This window comes from Oncorhynchus kisutch, linkage group LG14 (genome assembly GCF_002021735.2).
Source record: "Oncorhynchus kisutch isolate 150728-3 linkage group LG14, Okis_V2, whole genome shotgun sequence".
NCBI classification, from domain to species: Eukaryota; Metazoa; Chordata; class Actinopteri; order Salmoniformes; family Salmonidae; genus Oncorhynchus; species Oncorhynchus kisutch.
Genome location: NC_034187.2, coordinates 52,936,622 through 52,954,154, shown reverse-complemented (window position 1 = coordinate 52,954,154; position 17,533 = coordinate 52,936,622). Strand labels below are relative to the sequence as shown.

At 43.0% G+C, this 17,533-nt stretch overlaps 1 pseudogene; it reads right to left on the bottom strand.

Moving 5' to 3' along the window:
* The window catches only part of LOC109903699 (exostosin-1c-like), an 89,002-nt pseudogene that overhangs the window by 2,342 nt on the left and 69,127 nt on the right, over positions 1–17,533 (bottom strand).

Sequence of the window (17,533 nt, the reverse complement as noted above, 5' to 3'; positions counted from 1 at the left end):
AGAGAGAGAGAGAGAGAGAGAGGAGAGAGAGAGAGAGAGAGGAGAGAGAGGAGAGAGGAGAGAGAGAGAGAGAGAGGGAGGGAGGGAGGGGAGATAGAGGAGGAAGGAAGGAAGGAAGGAAGGGAGGGAGAGAGAGGAGGGAGGGAGGTGATAGGAGGGTAGAGAGAGCGAGGGTGAGAGATAAAGAAAAGGGAGAGAATAGCAGACAAGGTCAATCACATATTCAACAGAATAAAACCATCAGGATGAAATGTTCGTTGTAGAACGACACTGCTCTCTACACTGCCTGGTAAATGAATAGCTGTTTCTTACAGTATAATGCTCCATTTTTACCTGAAAGGTTGTAAACCCTTTGAACCACCGAAACAGCCCCTAACAGTTTATTTTCGACTCAACCCGCTCTGACAGTCAATAACCCGTACTATTGACGAAGACAGGTCTGACACTAGCTACATTATTTCATCCCAGCCAGAAGAGAATCCACTATAATGGGTATTATTTTGTCAGAGGGAGAGCTAGGGTTCAGGACAGGTGCCCAGCAGCTATCCCAGCTCACCTAGCTGGGTCTATAGCGCAGACTACTTCCACCAGAGGTAGGACTCTTACTTCACACACGGTTTACATGAAACCAACATTTCAGGCTAGTTACGTGATGACACTACGCTGTACTGGAGGAAAATAAGGGGGGGGGGGGGGGGTCACGCCCTTGGCACCAAATGAAAATAGCCCACACTCACCCCGTTCACTCTCCTAAACTAAATACCATGAATGTGTCAGCTAGCTAGAGAAGGAGTAAATATATACCCAGTTGACTCACCTAGCCTGTAAGTCTACAACTGCCGATTACTTTGGATAAAAACATCTGCTAAATGGCCATGTGATTTGATTATGATTAAATCAAGTTAGCCTAGCAGGGAAGTCTGCATCTTCTACAGTGATGTTTAAAGGCCAGTCGGGTAGCCGGTTGACTCCCCTAGAACCTAGTCTATAGCAGGTCTTCTAATGATTGGAACCTGAGGAAGCAAAGGGCCTCCCTCCTCCTTTCCCGTCTTTCCCGAGATTCACCCCTCAATGATATCCTGTCTCTCTGATGTGCTTGGCCTCGTTCAACCTCCCGTCACCAGCTTTATTCCCTCAAAACTCCATTTCCACATCCCTAACCCCGGGGCGTGTGTGTGTGTATATTGTGGGTGGTCAGAGTGTCTGAGGGAGGGGAAAGTGTGTGTGTGCACGTGCGTACATGCAAGCGTATGTATGTGTGTGTCTGTGTGTGTGTCTGTGTGTGTACATTGCGGCCTAACATTGTTTTGGGTCAAATCCATTTTGAATTTCAATTTCATAATTCGTCCTTTCCAAAAATGTTATTAGCTAGCTGGATGTCAGGTTATTTCCTGTATCAACTGGGTTCAAACAGTATTGCTTCCAGGCCTGCTGTGAACGTGCGGTGCGTTAGTGCGGCGCGTGTTACCTGCAGTAGCAATCTCTCATCTCCCTCTATGACAGCCTGGTTCCACTGGATGACATCAGAGAAGGGCAGCTCCCAACCATTACTGAGCAACACTGGAATACACGCCGCCTAGACAGAGAGAGAGACAGAGACAGAGAGACAGAGAGACAGTGAGAGAGACAGAGAGAGAGAGAGAGAGAGCGAGAGAGACAGAGAGAGACAGAGAGAGAGAGAGGCTGAGTCAGTGTGACAAGCGGACGAAGACAGGCAAACTGACAGGGTAATTGGTAATGCTACCGTTGTCCATGTGCTCTGTTAGTGGTAGACGTTCAATTAAAAATAACATGTTGTCTAGATTTCCAGTCTTGGTCTCTGACACATAGCACCGTATACCAGCAGGTGGTACTTCAATAAGGCAGTCTGAGAAGATAATGAAATCAATGACGCAGTGTGTGTGTGAGACACTCTCTTGAGGAGGTTGCATGGGGCACAGCTACTATCTTGCTAGTCCCAGGAGCCCTTTGGGGCCCTAGAGAGAAAGAGACAAAACTTCTGCTGCGTCACTCACTCCCTCACACACACACACACACACACACACACACACCGATTTAACAAACTCCTAGTCTGCTAATTGAGTACACTCCACAGGGAGGATGGAGAGAGAGGGAGGGAGTAGGAGAGAAATGGGGAGAGGAGGGGGGATAACAGTTTGATGTTGCCATATCCCCTTGTTTACTGACAGCCGGGTTTTTGATGTTGTTGTACTTTTCTTTTTTCAGCTCTCTCCTTCTCTCTCTGCTGCGGTCCTGGCTGTTGGTTTTATTTCTTTTTCTAATTAAATCACAGGAGAGCAGCTAGAACCAGCTTCAGACTGAGATCAGATGACTTCCCCCTCTGGCGGTCTGAAGCTCCACTAGTTGCCTCACCAGAGACCGGCCCTCACTCAGGCAGCCATGTAGACAACGCTAAGATACACTAGGCTACGCTCCAGGTAACAGGGTTGAGGCCTGCAGAGTTGACGTGAAGCCTGGGGCTCGCCTGAGCCACTTCCCCAGAGATGAGGTGCTTTGAGGCGGACTGACTAAGAAGTATTCCTCTGACTGCATCCCAGTGCTCAGCATGTGGGAATGTGTGTGTTGTTGTTTTTTGGTTGTTTGCATTGGGAGATGAAGAGAGGAGCATCAGGGGTAGTGTGTGTGTGTATGTGTGTGTGTGTGTGTGTGTACTCAGGCATTTGTCCGTGTGTGTGTGTGCCCCCGCAGGAGTGTATGCACCGAGAGTTGGAACGCTGGCAGTAAGTTTCATACCACATGGGTAATTGCACATTCTTTTGTGGGCTTGGGCTGGCACGACGAGAAAAGGAGATCTTACAAATCTCAGACTGGCCTAAATGGAAAAGCAAAGGAGACCAGAGGAAGAGAGGGAAGAGAAACAGAGGGAGAAGGAGGGAGAGAGCGGGGGAGTGAGTGCGGAGGAGGAGTGAGTTAGCTGTGTGAGAGTGAGCTTCCCTGCCAAGCCCCGCGTTCAGTGGATTTGCCCATTCAGCTCAGATCAGCAGTGTGGCAGGCTGGCAACCCTATGGAAGCTTCCGGACCATTGAGAGACTCCGAGAGAGAGATGGGCAGGGAACACAAGAGTCTGGGAGGTTTATTGGTAGGTAAAAACCATGAACACAGCTCCTTCACCAAAACATCAACGTGGGTGGTAATTCCACACAGTCTGTCCAAGACCATTATTTCATTAACTACATGGTTTATTGAAGCAGAGTTTGATGAAAGGTAAACCCTTTCAATGTTATACTTTCCAAATATATATATTTTTTTCTTATCGCAAATCAGTCAACACCATCCTAAGTGTTAACCGTAAATTGTACACGTTAGAACAGAACATAAGGATATTCATGCGATAGTTGGGCAGGGTGTGGCTGCTAATAGCTAACACGATCCACGTCAATCCATAATCTTGATAGTTCAGAGGTGGATTCGTACTCGTAGCCTGGTCCCAGGAGTTGGTCATAGGAGTTGACAAGACATATATCACATATCTCTGGGACCAGGCTCGCGTATTGGGTGCAGTATTTGGCATTCTTCTAGGACCATGCTATTGCATTGGGATCCGTATTTGGCATCCTACCTGTAAAGACTCTAGGAAGCGAAAGGAGCCCAGGCGACGACCCCGGGGAACCAGGCAGAAGGTAGAGTTGTGGAGCAGCTCCTGATAATCAAACCTGAGAGAGAGAGAGAGAGATGGAGAGAGAGAAATGGAGAGCGAGAGAAATGGAGAGAGAGAGAGAGAGAGAGAGAGAGAGAGAGAGAGAGAGAGAAATGGAGAGAGAGAGAGGAATGGAGAGAGAGAGAGGAATGGAGAGAGAGAGGAATGGAGAGTTGGTGTTGGAGGACAAAGACATTCATCCTTTACTTTTACAAAGGCTCAGTTTTTGACCATGAAGGTAGCAGTTCTAGAGGCAAAAGACTATTATGTTCGGGTTAAAGGGGGTCTTATTGACATTAGGCTTCTGTAAAGATGCCTACACAACAGTGTGTCTGGGCACAATTCATGCTGGGGGTTGAGACACAAGCCCACACTCAATATGGATGTAATGACTGGACCTGTTATATAACAGAGTTCTGTGTTGCGTTAGAGAGTACAATAGGAAGACATAGCCACGCCATTATATTGCCAATGACCGCTGCATGAACTAGATGACTGTGTTGTGAAGAAGAAAGGAAAAAGAAAACCCTCTCCATTGGTTAGACCCACACAGGGTCAGTGTCAGCTTCTGTAGTTTCCATTTCAAAAAGTACAGTCAGTCACACTGAAAGACATTCTAGCCAATCCAACTGTGTAACTGCAACATAACAGTGCCCATATTCTGTGCACACATTCCTCTCAGGACTTGGCATGAGGCTGTTGATAGACTGTTGGTAGAAAGCCATGCTAGAAAACCATGCTAGAAAGTCACGCTAGAAAACCATGTTAGAAAGCCATGATAGAAAGCCATGCTAGAAAATCATGTTAGAAAGCCATGCTAGAAAGCCATGCTAGAAAGCCATGTTAGAAAACCATGTTAGAAAGCCATGCTAGAAAACCATGTTAGAAAACCATGTTAGAAAGCCATGCTAGAAAACCATGTTAGAAAACCATGCTAGAAAGCCATGCTAGAAAGCCATGCTAGAAAGCCATGCTAGAAAGGATCTGACACAAGTGGCAATATTGTCAACTAAGATGACCTGGTATATGAACTATTTATTTGTTTTTTTTCTTCCATTATTTAATATAGACGTAAGGGTAAATGGTTTCTGTTAAGGTTAGTGGTTGTGGTTATAATTGCGTTGGTGGTCAAAAAGTGCCATATTTTGTCCTCTCTGGTATAGGCAGATGGGGATGATAGCAGTGGAATGGAGTTCATGACTTTTAATCAAATCAAATCCAACTTTATTTGACGTACATTATGACGATTTGACACGTTACAATGGGTTGCTTCATTCCAGCAACACATTTGCCCTCAATGTATGTTTACGCTTGTGGTCATTCTGGCATCTGATTGGATATCATTCCTACAGTGGTTTGGGTGTGAAAGGCCATGATTAGCTCAGGCACCAGCATCCCCTCTATTTGACGGTTGAGGTGAGTGTGGTTTTGTGTTGTTAAATTAAGAACTGGCATGGGGACAGTTTTGTTGTTATGTTTATAATAGATAGGGTTAAGGCTGTGGGTAGAGAGAACTGATCATAAACGAGTTGTTAAGGGTTTAAATGAACTGTTCAGGTTGTGATGGGGGTGGACAGAGCTGACCTGAAATCAGTGCATATCTGAGCAAAAGAAAGTCCCACAGAGCTACTAAAAGAGTCCTATGTTCCCAACCATCTGTGTCAATTGAATGTATAGAGAACATTCTGGTGCAAAATGGGTACCATGCAACACTTAGTTGGGTCCTTCAAAGTTCTGTGCTAGGTAGGTCAGGTGACCTCCCCGATAGGGCTGGGACGATACCAATATTGCGATACTCGTTATTATCGTGGCAAGGAAACGAAACACGAAGCGGTTTTTAACATCTTTAGGAAAACAGCCCCAATGTTGGAAACAAACATCATTATATGTTGTCATCCAGTCACATTGATTTATTCTCCAAGCTACTGTATAAAAGACACAATATGTTACAGCTATAGAACACAATATCTTACAACTATAGAACACAATATGTTACAGCTATAGAACACAATATGTTACAGCTATAGAACACAATATGTTACAGCTATAGAACACTATGTTACAGCTATAGAACACAATATGTTACAACTATAGAACACAATATGTTACAGCTATAGAACACAATATGTTACAACTATAGAACACAATATGTTACAGCTATAGAACACAATATGTTACAGCTATAGAACACAATATGTTACAGCTATAGAACACAATATGTTACAACTATAGAACACAATATGTTACAGCTATAGAACACAATATGTTAGAACTATAGAACACAATATGTTAGAACTATAGAACACAATATGTTACAACTATAGAACACAAAATGTTACAGCTATAGAACACAATATGTTACAACTATAGAACACAATATGTTACAGCTATAGAACACTATGTTACAACTATAGAACACAATATGTTACAGCTATATAACACAATATGTTACAGCTATATAACACAATATGTTACAACTATAGAACACAATATGTTACAGCTATAGAACACTATGTTACAACTATAGAACACAATATGTTACAACTATAGAGCACAATATGTTACAGCTATAGAACACAATATGTTACAACTATAGAACACAATATCTTACAACTATAGAACACAATATGCTACAGCTATAGAACACACTATGTTACAACTATAGAGCACAATATGTTACAGCTATAGAACACAACATGTTAGAACTATAGAACACAATATCTTACAACTATAGAACACAATATGTTACAACTATAGAACACAATATGTTACAACTATAGAACACAATATGTTAGAACTATAGAACACAATATCTTACAACTATAGAACACAATATGTTACAGCTATAGAACACAATATGTTAGAACTATAGAACACAATATGTTACAGCTATAGAACACAATATGTTAGAACTATAGAACACAATATGTTGTCATCCAGTCACATTTATTTATTGTCCAAGCTACTGTATAAGACACAATATAATACAACCATACAACACAATATGTTACAACTATAGAACACAATATGTTGTCATCCAGTCACATTGATTTATTCTCCAAGCTACTGTATAAAAGACACAATATTTTTTTACATAGAGCAGATTTTTAAAGGACCAAAGAGTTTGGTCTGCTTTGTATTTTCATATTTGCCACAGACAAAATATTGCAATACCTGTATCGTCCTGGTCCTACTCCCCACACCCCCAACCACCTAAATGTGAAGCACGTTGAAAACCAGCAAAAAAGGACCTCGTGAATGCAAGCCATTATCAAGCCAGTGGAGCCGTTTAACGGTCCATCAGGGTTCTCACTCCTCTAAGAGCCGTCAACAGACAGACAGCATAAACAAGTTTCTTATGAAAGAGTTCCTGTAGCCTCGTCTCTCCTCTGCTCCTGCTGGCAACGGTCTTGTTTACCTGCCCAAGGGGCGTCAGCGTAAAATATGGCTGCCGTTAATCTAGCCTGTCTCTGTCTATGACTGTACAGACCTAATGTTTATTTACCCCTCTGTGAGTGATGAGACACACGCTCAGGGTTTTAACATGTGAACATTGCTGATGTTTGCATTGATTGGGATGTTGATGTGGATTTATCGGCGAGCTGTTGAATGAGTGTCACTTTCAGGGTTGTGGTGTATACATGTATACATACAGTATCAGTCAAAAGTTTGGACACAACTACTTATTCAAGGGTTTTTTCTTTATTTTTACTATTTTTGAGATTGTAGAATAATATTGAAGACATCACAACTATGAAATAACACATAAGGAATCATGTAGTAACCAAAGGTGTTTTAAACAAATCAAAATGTATTTTATATTTTAAATTCTTCAAAGTAGCCACCCTTTGCCTTTATGACAGCTTTGCACACTCTTGGCATTCTCTCAACCAGCTTCATGAGGAATGCTTTTCCAACAGTCTTGAAGGAGATCCCACATATGCTGAGCACTTGTTGGCTGCTTTTCATTCACTCTGCGGTCCAACATATTCCATACCATCTCAAATAGCACTTACACAGCCTGGAGGTGTGTTTTGGGTCATTGTCCTGTTGAAAAACAAATGATAGTCACACTAAGTGCAAACCAGATGGGATGGCGTATCACTGCAGAATGCTGTGGTAGCCATGCTGGTTAAGTGTGCCTTGAATTCTAAATAAATCACTGACAGTGTCACCAGCAAAGCACCATAACACCTCCTCCTCCATGCTTCACGGTGGGAACCACACATGGGGAGATAATCCGTTCACCTACTCTGCGTCTCACAAAGACACGGTGGTTGGAACCAAAAATCTCACATTTGGACTCAGACCACATTCACGTTCAGATCAAAGGACAGATTTCCACCAGTCTAATGTGTCCATTGCTCGTATTTCGTGGCCCAAGCAAGTCTCTTCTTCTTATATGCATACTTCAGTAGTGGTTTCTTTGCAGCAATTCGACCATGAAGGCCTGATGCACGCAGTCTCTGAACAGTTGATGTCTGTTACTTGAACTCTGTGAAGCAATTATTTTGGCTGCAATTTCTGAGACTGGCAAATCTAATGAACTTATCCTCTGCAGCAGAGGTAACTCTGAGTCTTCCTTTCCTGTGGCGGTCCTCATGAGAGCCAGTTTCATCATAGTGCTTGATGGTTTTTGCGACTGCATTTGAAGAAACATTCAAAGTTCTTGAAATTTTCCAGATTGACTGACCTTCGTGTCTTAAAGTAATGATGGACTGTCGATTCTCTTTGCTTATTTGAGCTGTTCTTTCCATAATATGGACTTGTTCTTTTACCAAATAGGGCTATCTTCTGTATAGCACCCCTACCTTGGCACAACACAACTGATTGTCTCAAACACATTAAGGAAATAAATTCCACAAGTTAACTTTGAACAAGGCACACCTGCTAAATTGAAATGCATTCCAGGTGACTGCCTCATGAAGCTGGTTGAGAATGCCCAGAGTTTTAAAAGCTGTCATCAAGGCAAAGGGTGGCTACTTTGAAGAATCTCAAACATATTTTGATTTGATTAAACCTTTTTGGGTTACTACAGATTCCATGTGTTATTTCATAGTTTTGATGTCTTCACTACTATTCTACAATGTAGAAAATTGTTTTAAAAAATTGTTTAAAAACCTTGAATGAGTAGGTGTCCAAACTTTTGACTGGTAATATACATACAAATGCACACACACTTACAGTAATACACACATTCACATGCTGTAGGCAAACATCCACCAGCTATTCAATAGAGGCTCACACACACATATGCAAGCGCACATACATACACAATGAAGATCGCACCCTCCCACACAAAATCCGCATACACAACCACATAATGTACACACACACACACACTAGAGAATTAGAGGAGTGAAAGGGTGCATTGTTTTCCATTTGCCACCGCTGTACTGCGATGTTGTGCTGTTTTCCACCTGTTGACGGAGCGTAGCCAGTTTCTGCTGAAACTACAGTCTGTGTGTGTGTGTGTTTCTGTCTCTGTCTCTGTGTGTGTGTGTGTGTGTGTTTCTGTCTCTGTCTCTGTGTGTGTGTGTGTGTGTTTCTGTCTCTGTCTCTGTCTCTGTGTGTGTGTGTGTGTGTGTGTGTGTGTGTGTGTGTGTTTCTGTCTCTGTCTCTGTCTCTGTGTGTGTGTGTGTGTTTCTGTCTCTGTCTCTGTGTGTGCTCGTGTACATGCTTATATCTACTCAAATCGGAGGCTGTGTCCGATAGTTAGTGGATACGAGCCGATGTGTGTTATTGATCATTTGAGTGTGTATAAAGTGTCTTTGGATGAACTTGCACAGCCACTTATCCATTCAAGAGAGACAGGAAGAGATCTCTCCCCAGCATGTGGTGGGAGTGGAGTGAGCATGTTCCTGGCGACCTGCTTCCTCTCACTCTGGGTCATACTGATTTGTTTGTTGCTGTTTTTTAATGAGAGAATTTACTTTAAAGCAAGGGAACAAAGAAATCATTTAACAGCAGTTTGTTTCCAATAACAAATGAACAGGCTCTCTCTCCATCTCTCCCTCTCCTATTGAATTAGCGAGGAAGTGTGTGTGTGTGTGTGGAGCAGGGCCAGAAGTAACAGACTGTTCTCTGTCTGCTAACAGGACATGGAGCATGTCTCCTCTCTGTACGCCATCTTCATGATCCATTGAATGTGAGTGTGTGTACACTTAAAGGGGTATGTTAAGTGTATGTGAGCATTTTTCTCATGCTTATTATGGGTGTGGGATGTACAGTACTGTGATTTAATATGTAATAATGTGTGTGAATACGCTTTAATTAATTTCTCTGTCAGTATGTATGCAGGTGGGTGGGGGAGAGTAGGGTAAATTGAGCCATTTTGTACATTCAGCATCAATCTGTCAAGGGAAACGCATCATTCTTTCGAACAAAGATATCTACATGTAGACTGAGTGTACCGAACACATTCCTAATATGGCCCTCAGGACAGCCTCAATTCATTGGGGGCATGGACTCTACAAGGTATCGAAAGCCTTCCACAGGGATGCTGGCCCATGTTGACTCCAATGCTTGCCACAGTTGTGTCAAGTTAGCTGGATGTCCTTTGGGTGTTGGAACATTCTTGATACACACAGGAAACTATTGAGCTGATAAACACAGCACCGTTGCAGTTCTTGAAACAAACCACTACCATACCCCGGTCAAAGGCACTTAAATCTTTTGTCTTCGCCCATTCACCCTCTGAATGGCACACATACACAATCCATGTCTCAACGTGGATTTAACAGGTGGCATATATAAAGGATCCCAACTTCCACCTGGATTCACCTGGGTCAGCCTATGTCGCGGGAAGAGCAGGAGTTCATCATTTTTTGTACACTCAGTGTATTTCAGGATGTTGTGTGTCCCTGGAAATAATCCGAATGAATGTAAACATTACAGTTTTGAAGACAAAGTGGTCGCTTGGCACAACTTACCCCGGTATTGGGTAAGTTGAGCTGCAGGACAGGGTAAGTTAAGCAGCCTACACATTTCTGTACTGAATGAAATGTTACCACTGCCATTTTTAAACCATTTGTGTCTTATTTCACAAGCACAATTCGACACAATCACAATCGCTTTTTTGTTGTTGTCTCTTAATCATTTTAAGCATCTTTTAACACAGGCTGAAAGGGACTTTCAGTCTCTGCACCAACGCTAATTAGCAATTTCCTTCAAACTGCACGCAGAGACATACAAAAATGGTATCCACGAATTCATCTGACTCTGGGGAAGTAGATAAAGAGCTTCATTGCCAAAAACCTGCGAAATATCCCTTTAACACCTAACAAATACATTGTACCTAAAAAAAAGAAGAAACTATTTTAACATAACACAGGCCCTGTTGTTACCTCATATCCCAGCGATTATACCTTGCATTAAACCGGGGAAGAAAACACTTCCATTGGCTCAACTTACCCTAAGGACAAACATTTGACTATATTAGCTCAAACAGCTACAAGGATGCACGTTCTAGGTTAAGGACAGTGGTCATCAACCTTCTCTGAGTCGAGATCACTCTGTCAAGATACAAGCCGAGATCTACCGCTCAGATCTTATTTTTTTGAACATGACTTAAGGAACGTAACATTAGCCAATTAAAAACAGTTCTGTAGCAATGAGGTTTGTGCAGTAGGCCCAATACATTATCACTGTATATTGGCTATATGCTTGAATTGCCCTGCCAATGTTGTTCTTATCAGACCTTTTTGAAATGATGCTGTATTTAAACATGTTAAGCATATGATCACACTGGTAATAGATACTTTGTTGTATTATTTGTGAGGTACAGCTGAGTGAGCATAATAATTCGCTTTTTTTTGCCTCTCATTTGACTCACTGTCCCTCCTCTCTCCCTCCCTCCGCTGGGAAAAGGGGACACAGTCTTCCAGCTGATGGCGAAACTCAAGTCGCACTGCATTATTTCTGCCTCATGCACCAATTCATGTTGTTACTCCTGTGACCAGAGAAAGTTAACAACGCAAGCTTGTCAGAACACTTTGCTGTGCTCATTAATCGCAGCTGCAGTGCTGGTTGTAGCGTGAGTGGAAGTAGGGAGAACGTGCATTTGATGGTTTATTTTCTTTCAAGTTTGTGACTCGAGGAAACTGTGCATACACGGTGATCTGAGCTATCTGATTGGCCTATACGTGCATTTGATCTGCTCTCTGAGCCTGCCGGGTAGCTATGTGGAGATCTACCTTCAGACATACCAAATGGTTCAAGATTTTGCTTTCCTGGCGCTAGGGCTGCTGAATCAAGTGCACCTACCGACCAACAGCGCGGAAACAAAAAAGAGAAAATTGGAATGCAAGGCTTTATCGTTGTATTTTTACACACATGTTTGGTGATCGACTAGGAATGCCTTGGAGATCATAATCGACTGGTTGGTGACCACTGGTTTAGGACCTCATATTGAAGCTTATAGGGACCCAAACTGATGTATAGAAGATTCTTAAAATGGTCTACTTTGGTTAATTAACTTAATGATACAAGCATCACGAAACCTCAAACTCAACAAATTCATATTTTTGGGGGACCTAACTTGCTTACCACTTTTTCCATGTTCGTTTCATCCTTCACACACTCCATGAAATGATGACCGCTGCCAAAATATGTGGTCAAATTATTCATCTTCCGTATTGGTTTCCTAGAAACAAGGGGTGGCTCAACTTACCCTTTTGGCTCAAGTCACCACACTCTCCCCTATGCATGCATGTATATGCACTGGAATGTATGAAAGGGTAGTTTGTCTGATTGTACGATTATTTTCAAGGAGCCCTCATTGAAATGTGCTCTGATCAGTGTGAGGGTGTGGGTTACACGTAGAGCACCCTACAACACCCTTTATTGAAGCACTACATGTGGATAGCTGACGGATGTCATACAGAGAGTAAGCCTATGTACAGAGTGTGAACGTGTGCACTGCAGTATGACTCTAATACAGTGTACTGTGTGTGTGTGTGTGTGTTCTCTGCACTTTGGGTGCACTATACATGCACTGTTTGTGTGTATGATCTGCAGACGCCTCACAGGCGCTCATCCGGTCCCCTGTGTCCCGAGGGGGCTGAGGTTGTTAGATATTACACATGAAATATGGAGGAAATACATGTCGAAGGAAAACAGGATCTAATTGAGCAGTTGGGGCGACACACACTGTTCCAGCCTACACACACACACACACTGTTCCAGCCCACCCACACACACACACGTCTTTGTCCTCTGTCTGTATCTTTTGCTCTCTCATAAACACACACACACACACTCACATGTAGGGCTGTTGTGGTGACCATATTACCTCCACACCAGCAGTCATGAGTCATGACCACAGTAAAATTCCAGGTGACTGTTTAGTTCATGAAAATAAATAGCTAGCCAGCTACTTAACCCTGTTGCCCAAAGCTAATGTTATAAGCAGGCAGCTAGCTTCATCTGGCTAGTGAGGATCGACCTCACCGGGTTGTGTTGTGAAGCTAGCCACAATAAGGATTAGACACAAGTGGAATTTGCGGTAAGCCTTCAAAATAAAAGTGACATTGACAGTAATGCAAATTAATACAAATAGTAGAATTATGCCATACTTTTATGTTGAATGCTTACCGCAAAGTCCACCATTGTGGCTAATCCTTATTATGGCTAGCTTCACATAGATGGGTCCAACCACCATTAATCAAATACGAACTCTTGTAAATTAGGGTTATTTTAGATGCTGACACCTAGCTATATAGTTATCGATCTAACTATATAGCTACTGAAACGGATTGTCGTTTTGCTATGTTTTTGGGGAAGAACATTGTTTGCATCCATGAGCTAGCTAGCTTTTTTTTATGACCAGCAATGTAGGTGCGCGAGACAACTCTACCAGCATCATAGCATACGTATCGATGAATCGTTATGACATATGAAATACGAGTGATCGTGTAATAACTACGTAAAAAATGTATGAACCCGTTAAATTATGTGACCTGCAGTCATATTCAGGTCCTGATTGGTCAAATAGTGTTATTTGACACGTTAAATAGTATATTTTTTGACACGCAAGGACCCAAAAGGCGTTCCATAGCAAAGACCCAAAAGGCGTTCCATAGCAAAGACCCAAAAGGCGTTCCATAGCAAAGACCCAAAAGGCGTTCCATAGCAAAGACCCAAAAGGCGTTCCATAGCAAAGACCCAAAAGGCGTTCCATAGCAAAGACCCAAAAGGCGTTCCATAGCAAAGACCCAAAAGGCGTTCCATAGCAAAGACCCAAAAGGCGTTCCATAGCAAAGACCAAAAAGCGTTCCATAGAAATCCTGGTTGAGAATGAAATGACTGAACAAATGAACGATGAAACAGCACAGCAAGTAAGTGAAAGAAATAAGTTTTGAATATTTTTTACTGGTAATGGAGACATGCTTAATGCTAACAAAATAACTTTTTGGTTAGTGTGGCGTGTGTGTCTAACCTTTATTTAACTAGGCAAGTCAGTTAAGAACAAATTCTTATTTACAGTGACGGCCTACCCCGGCTTAACCCGGACGACGCTGGGTAAATTGTACACCGCCCTATGGGACTCTCTATCACGGCCGGATGTGATACAGCCTGGATTCGAACCAGTGACGCCTCTTGCACTGAGATGCAGTGCCTTACACATGGACGCAGCAGTCTGTGTGTTAACTATTTAACTGTACTAGAATGCTTAAAAGGACACAATTCTTTTATATCGGGTTATCGGTGTCGGGTTTTTACAGCAAGGAAAACATTGGATATCGGTATCGGGCAAAAATGTAATATCGGTGCATCACTACTAACTACCATCAGGAAATGGCCTGGTACTCAGGGCTCTATTGTCTCTCTAACCACTCTGGCATCAATGTAAATGCTATCGAAAATCACATCAAACACACATCATCAAAACAGTATCATGAAAAAAACGAAGTAGCCTCCCTGGCATCAGTGATAAACAGACCGGCGGGAAGCGCACGGCCTCCTTTCCATATTTGAGTGCACACAGATGACATGTATTTTCCATCCCTGCCCCTGTTCCTGCCCATTTGATGATGGCCATTCTAAATCAAAACTAATTTGACATATTAGTAAAGAAAAATATTAAATTGTGTAACGGCTGTTGTAGGTGGAAGAAGGTGTGGACCAAAGCGCAGCGTGGTACGTGTTCATGATTTTAATAACGGAACACTGAAATACGAAACAACAACGTGAGTAAACGAGAAAAAAAACGAAACAGTCCTGTAAGGTGCAGAAAAACACTAAACAGAAAATTAAACTCCCACACCCAAAAGGGGAAAACAGGCTACCTAAGTATGATTCTCAATCCGAGACAACGAACGACACCTGCCTCTGATTGAGAACCATACTAGGCCAAACACATAGAAAATAGAACATAGACTACCCACCCCAACTCACGCCCTGACCAACCTAAAACAAAGACATAACAAAGGAACTAAGGTCAGAACGTGACAAATTGAGAATAGTTTGATGGGTGATAATATTGTCACTTGATGAGAGAACAGCAGCCTGGAGGTAAGGACCAGAGCGCAAAGCTTATTTTGCTACTTTCTCTAATCAACAGCCTATAGTCGCACCACGCAGCCCGTATATGATTTGATTTTTAAAGACATTCAAAAGGTTTGTATCATTCAAGTTACTTAAAGTTGCCAAATAATTCAATCTACCCTATAGGATCTGTTTCAAATCATCATTCTTACGCTCAACACAGCCACTTCATATGCACACTCGCTCCGGAATGAAGGCCTGGAGATGCTAAAAGAGAGTTTATGTTAACACACCAGACAGACCACACACACACACACAAACAAATTCACAGTACACAGTACACACGGTACACAGACGGTACACAGACACACACAGACACGGCAGCGTCTGCCAGCATTCTGAGACCCAGGTCTCAATGTGGTACGGCTATCATCACTGTGTGTGTGTGTGTGTCGTGTATGAATGACTGTCTGTTAAGTGTGTGCACATGCATGTTTGAACTAGACTCACCTCTACATTTCAATGTATGCTTCTCCTTTTTACCTCTGGCTCTCTCTTCTCCCTCTCATCTTCTACCTCTCTCTTCCCCAATATATTTATTTCCTTCCTTCCTACCCAATCCCTCCATCCAATCCCAGTCCCTGTATTAAAACATGAATAAGGTAATGAAGCAGAACGAAGAGGAGAGTATCGAGCAGGACCGCTTGATTGACAGCGACTGCTGGTCAGTTGATCCCACAACCAATTTCTCCCGAGCAGTGTGCAAAGGTCAGTTGTCAATGACGTTGTGTGTGTGTGTGTGTGTGTGTGTGTGTCTGACAGGCAGTATGGATTAGCTGTTCGGCTAAATAGTCAATAGTGTGCATGCTCTGTTCACCTCAGCGAACACAAAACAGACTGAAGGGCTAACCCTGAGACACACACACCTACGCATGCACACAGACACACACTTCCTCTCCACATCACTGGCATACAGTACTTCTACACCCGTCATACAGTACTACTCATACTCCAACCATGCACTGTCTGTTCAGTCTACATACATCACTACAGCCCACAGTGCTGCCTCTATTAATTTTCCATACTGCAGTAGACTGCCCATTCCTGCTACAAGAAAGAGAGAGAGAGAGAGAGAGAGAGGATGAGGCCAGCTGTTGATGCCTTTGGGATGGCCCCAGCACCACACACAGAGGAAAGAGAGAGGCAGAGGGAATGAGTGAGACAGAGGAAAGAGAGAGACAGAGGAAATGAGTGAGAAAGGGAGGGAGAGAAATTTGGATAGAAAGTCTGAAAAATGTGTGGGAGAGACAGAGCAAGGAATAGAAAACTAGACAGAAGAAAGAGAGGAACAGGATGTGTGTGAGCAGGAGATATTTTGTAGCAGTTTATATCTGAAGGCTATGGGTCAAGATTAGGGTTACACCCTACACAGAAAATAGCTAAGATAATACAGTTGAAGGGAGAGAGACAGAAAGACAGGGAGAGAGAGAGTGAGGCAGAGAGGGAGGGAGCAAGGCAGAGCGAGACAGAGAGAAAGGGAGAGAGAGAGAGGCAGAAAGAGAGGGAGAGAGGCAGAGAGACAGGGAGACAGGAGAGAGAGGCAGAGACAGGGAGAGAGAAAGAGCAGAGAAAGAGAGACAGAAAGAGACAGGGAGAAAGAGAGAGCCAGAGACATAGGGAGAGCAAGAGAGAGCGAGGTAGAGAGAGCCATAGAGACAGGGAGGGAGAGAGCGAGGCAGAGAGAGACAGATAGGATGGTCCCAGTCCCCATGCTAGTAATGCCTTACTATAGCAGTAACAATATCCCTAATATGTAATCATTTTTCCCTCCATCACCCATCTCTCTTTCCCTTCATCTCTCTCTCTCCATTGTAAACAGAAAATGCCAATAGGCTGCTGTGTGTCATCACTCAAACTTTCAGAGTGACAGGTGCATGTCGTGCTCGGTGTGTGTTGGCGTGCATGTCTATACTGTATGCGTGCACGTGGCAGGGCATCCTCTCCTGCTGCGTGTAAGTCTACGGTGTGTGCAGATGTTTAATCCCATCTTGTACGTGTGCGTTTTTGTTTCAATGGATGCCCCCCCCCCCCCCCCCCCCATCACGACAGTTGCAGCAGACGGACAGATAAGCCTGTCTCATGTCCCCCCCCCCCCCATCTATCTCTCTGTCTGTATGGCTTCCGTCCAAATCCTCCCTTGACACACACCACGTCTATGATTTATATATTACTCAAATGCATCACTCAGACGGAGACAAGGCTAACAGCCAAAATATCAAAGCTTAGACGGTATCTTCTTTTTCTTTTTACTTTGATTTCCTTGTACATCATTTCTCCAAAAGGGAAATGATGTATGGCAATTATTTCTGTAAATCATCTCACTGATCA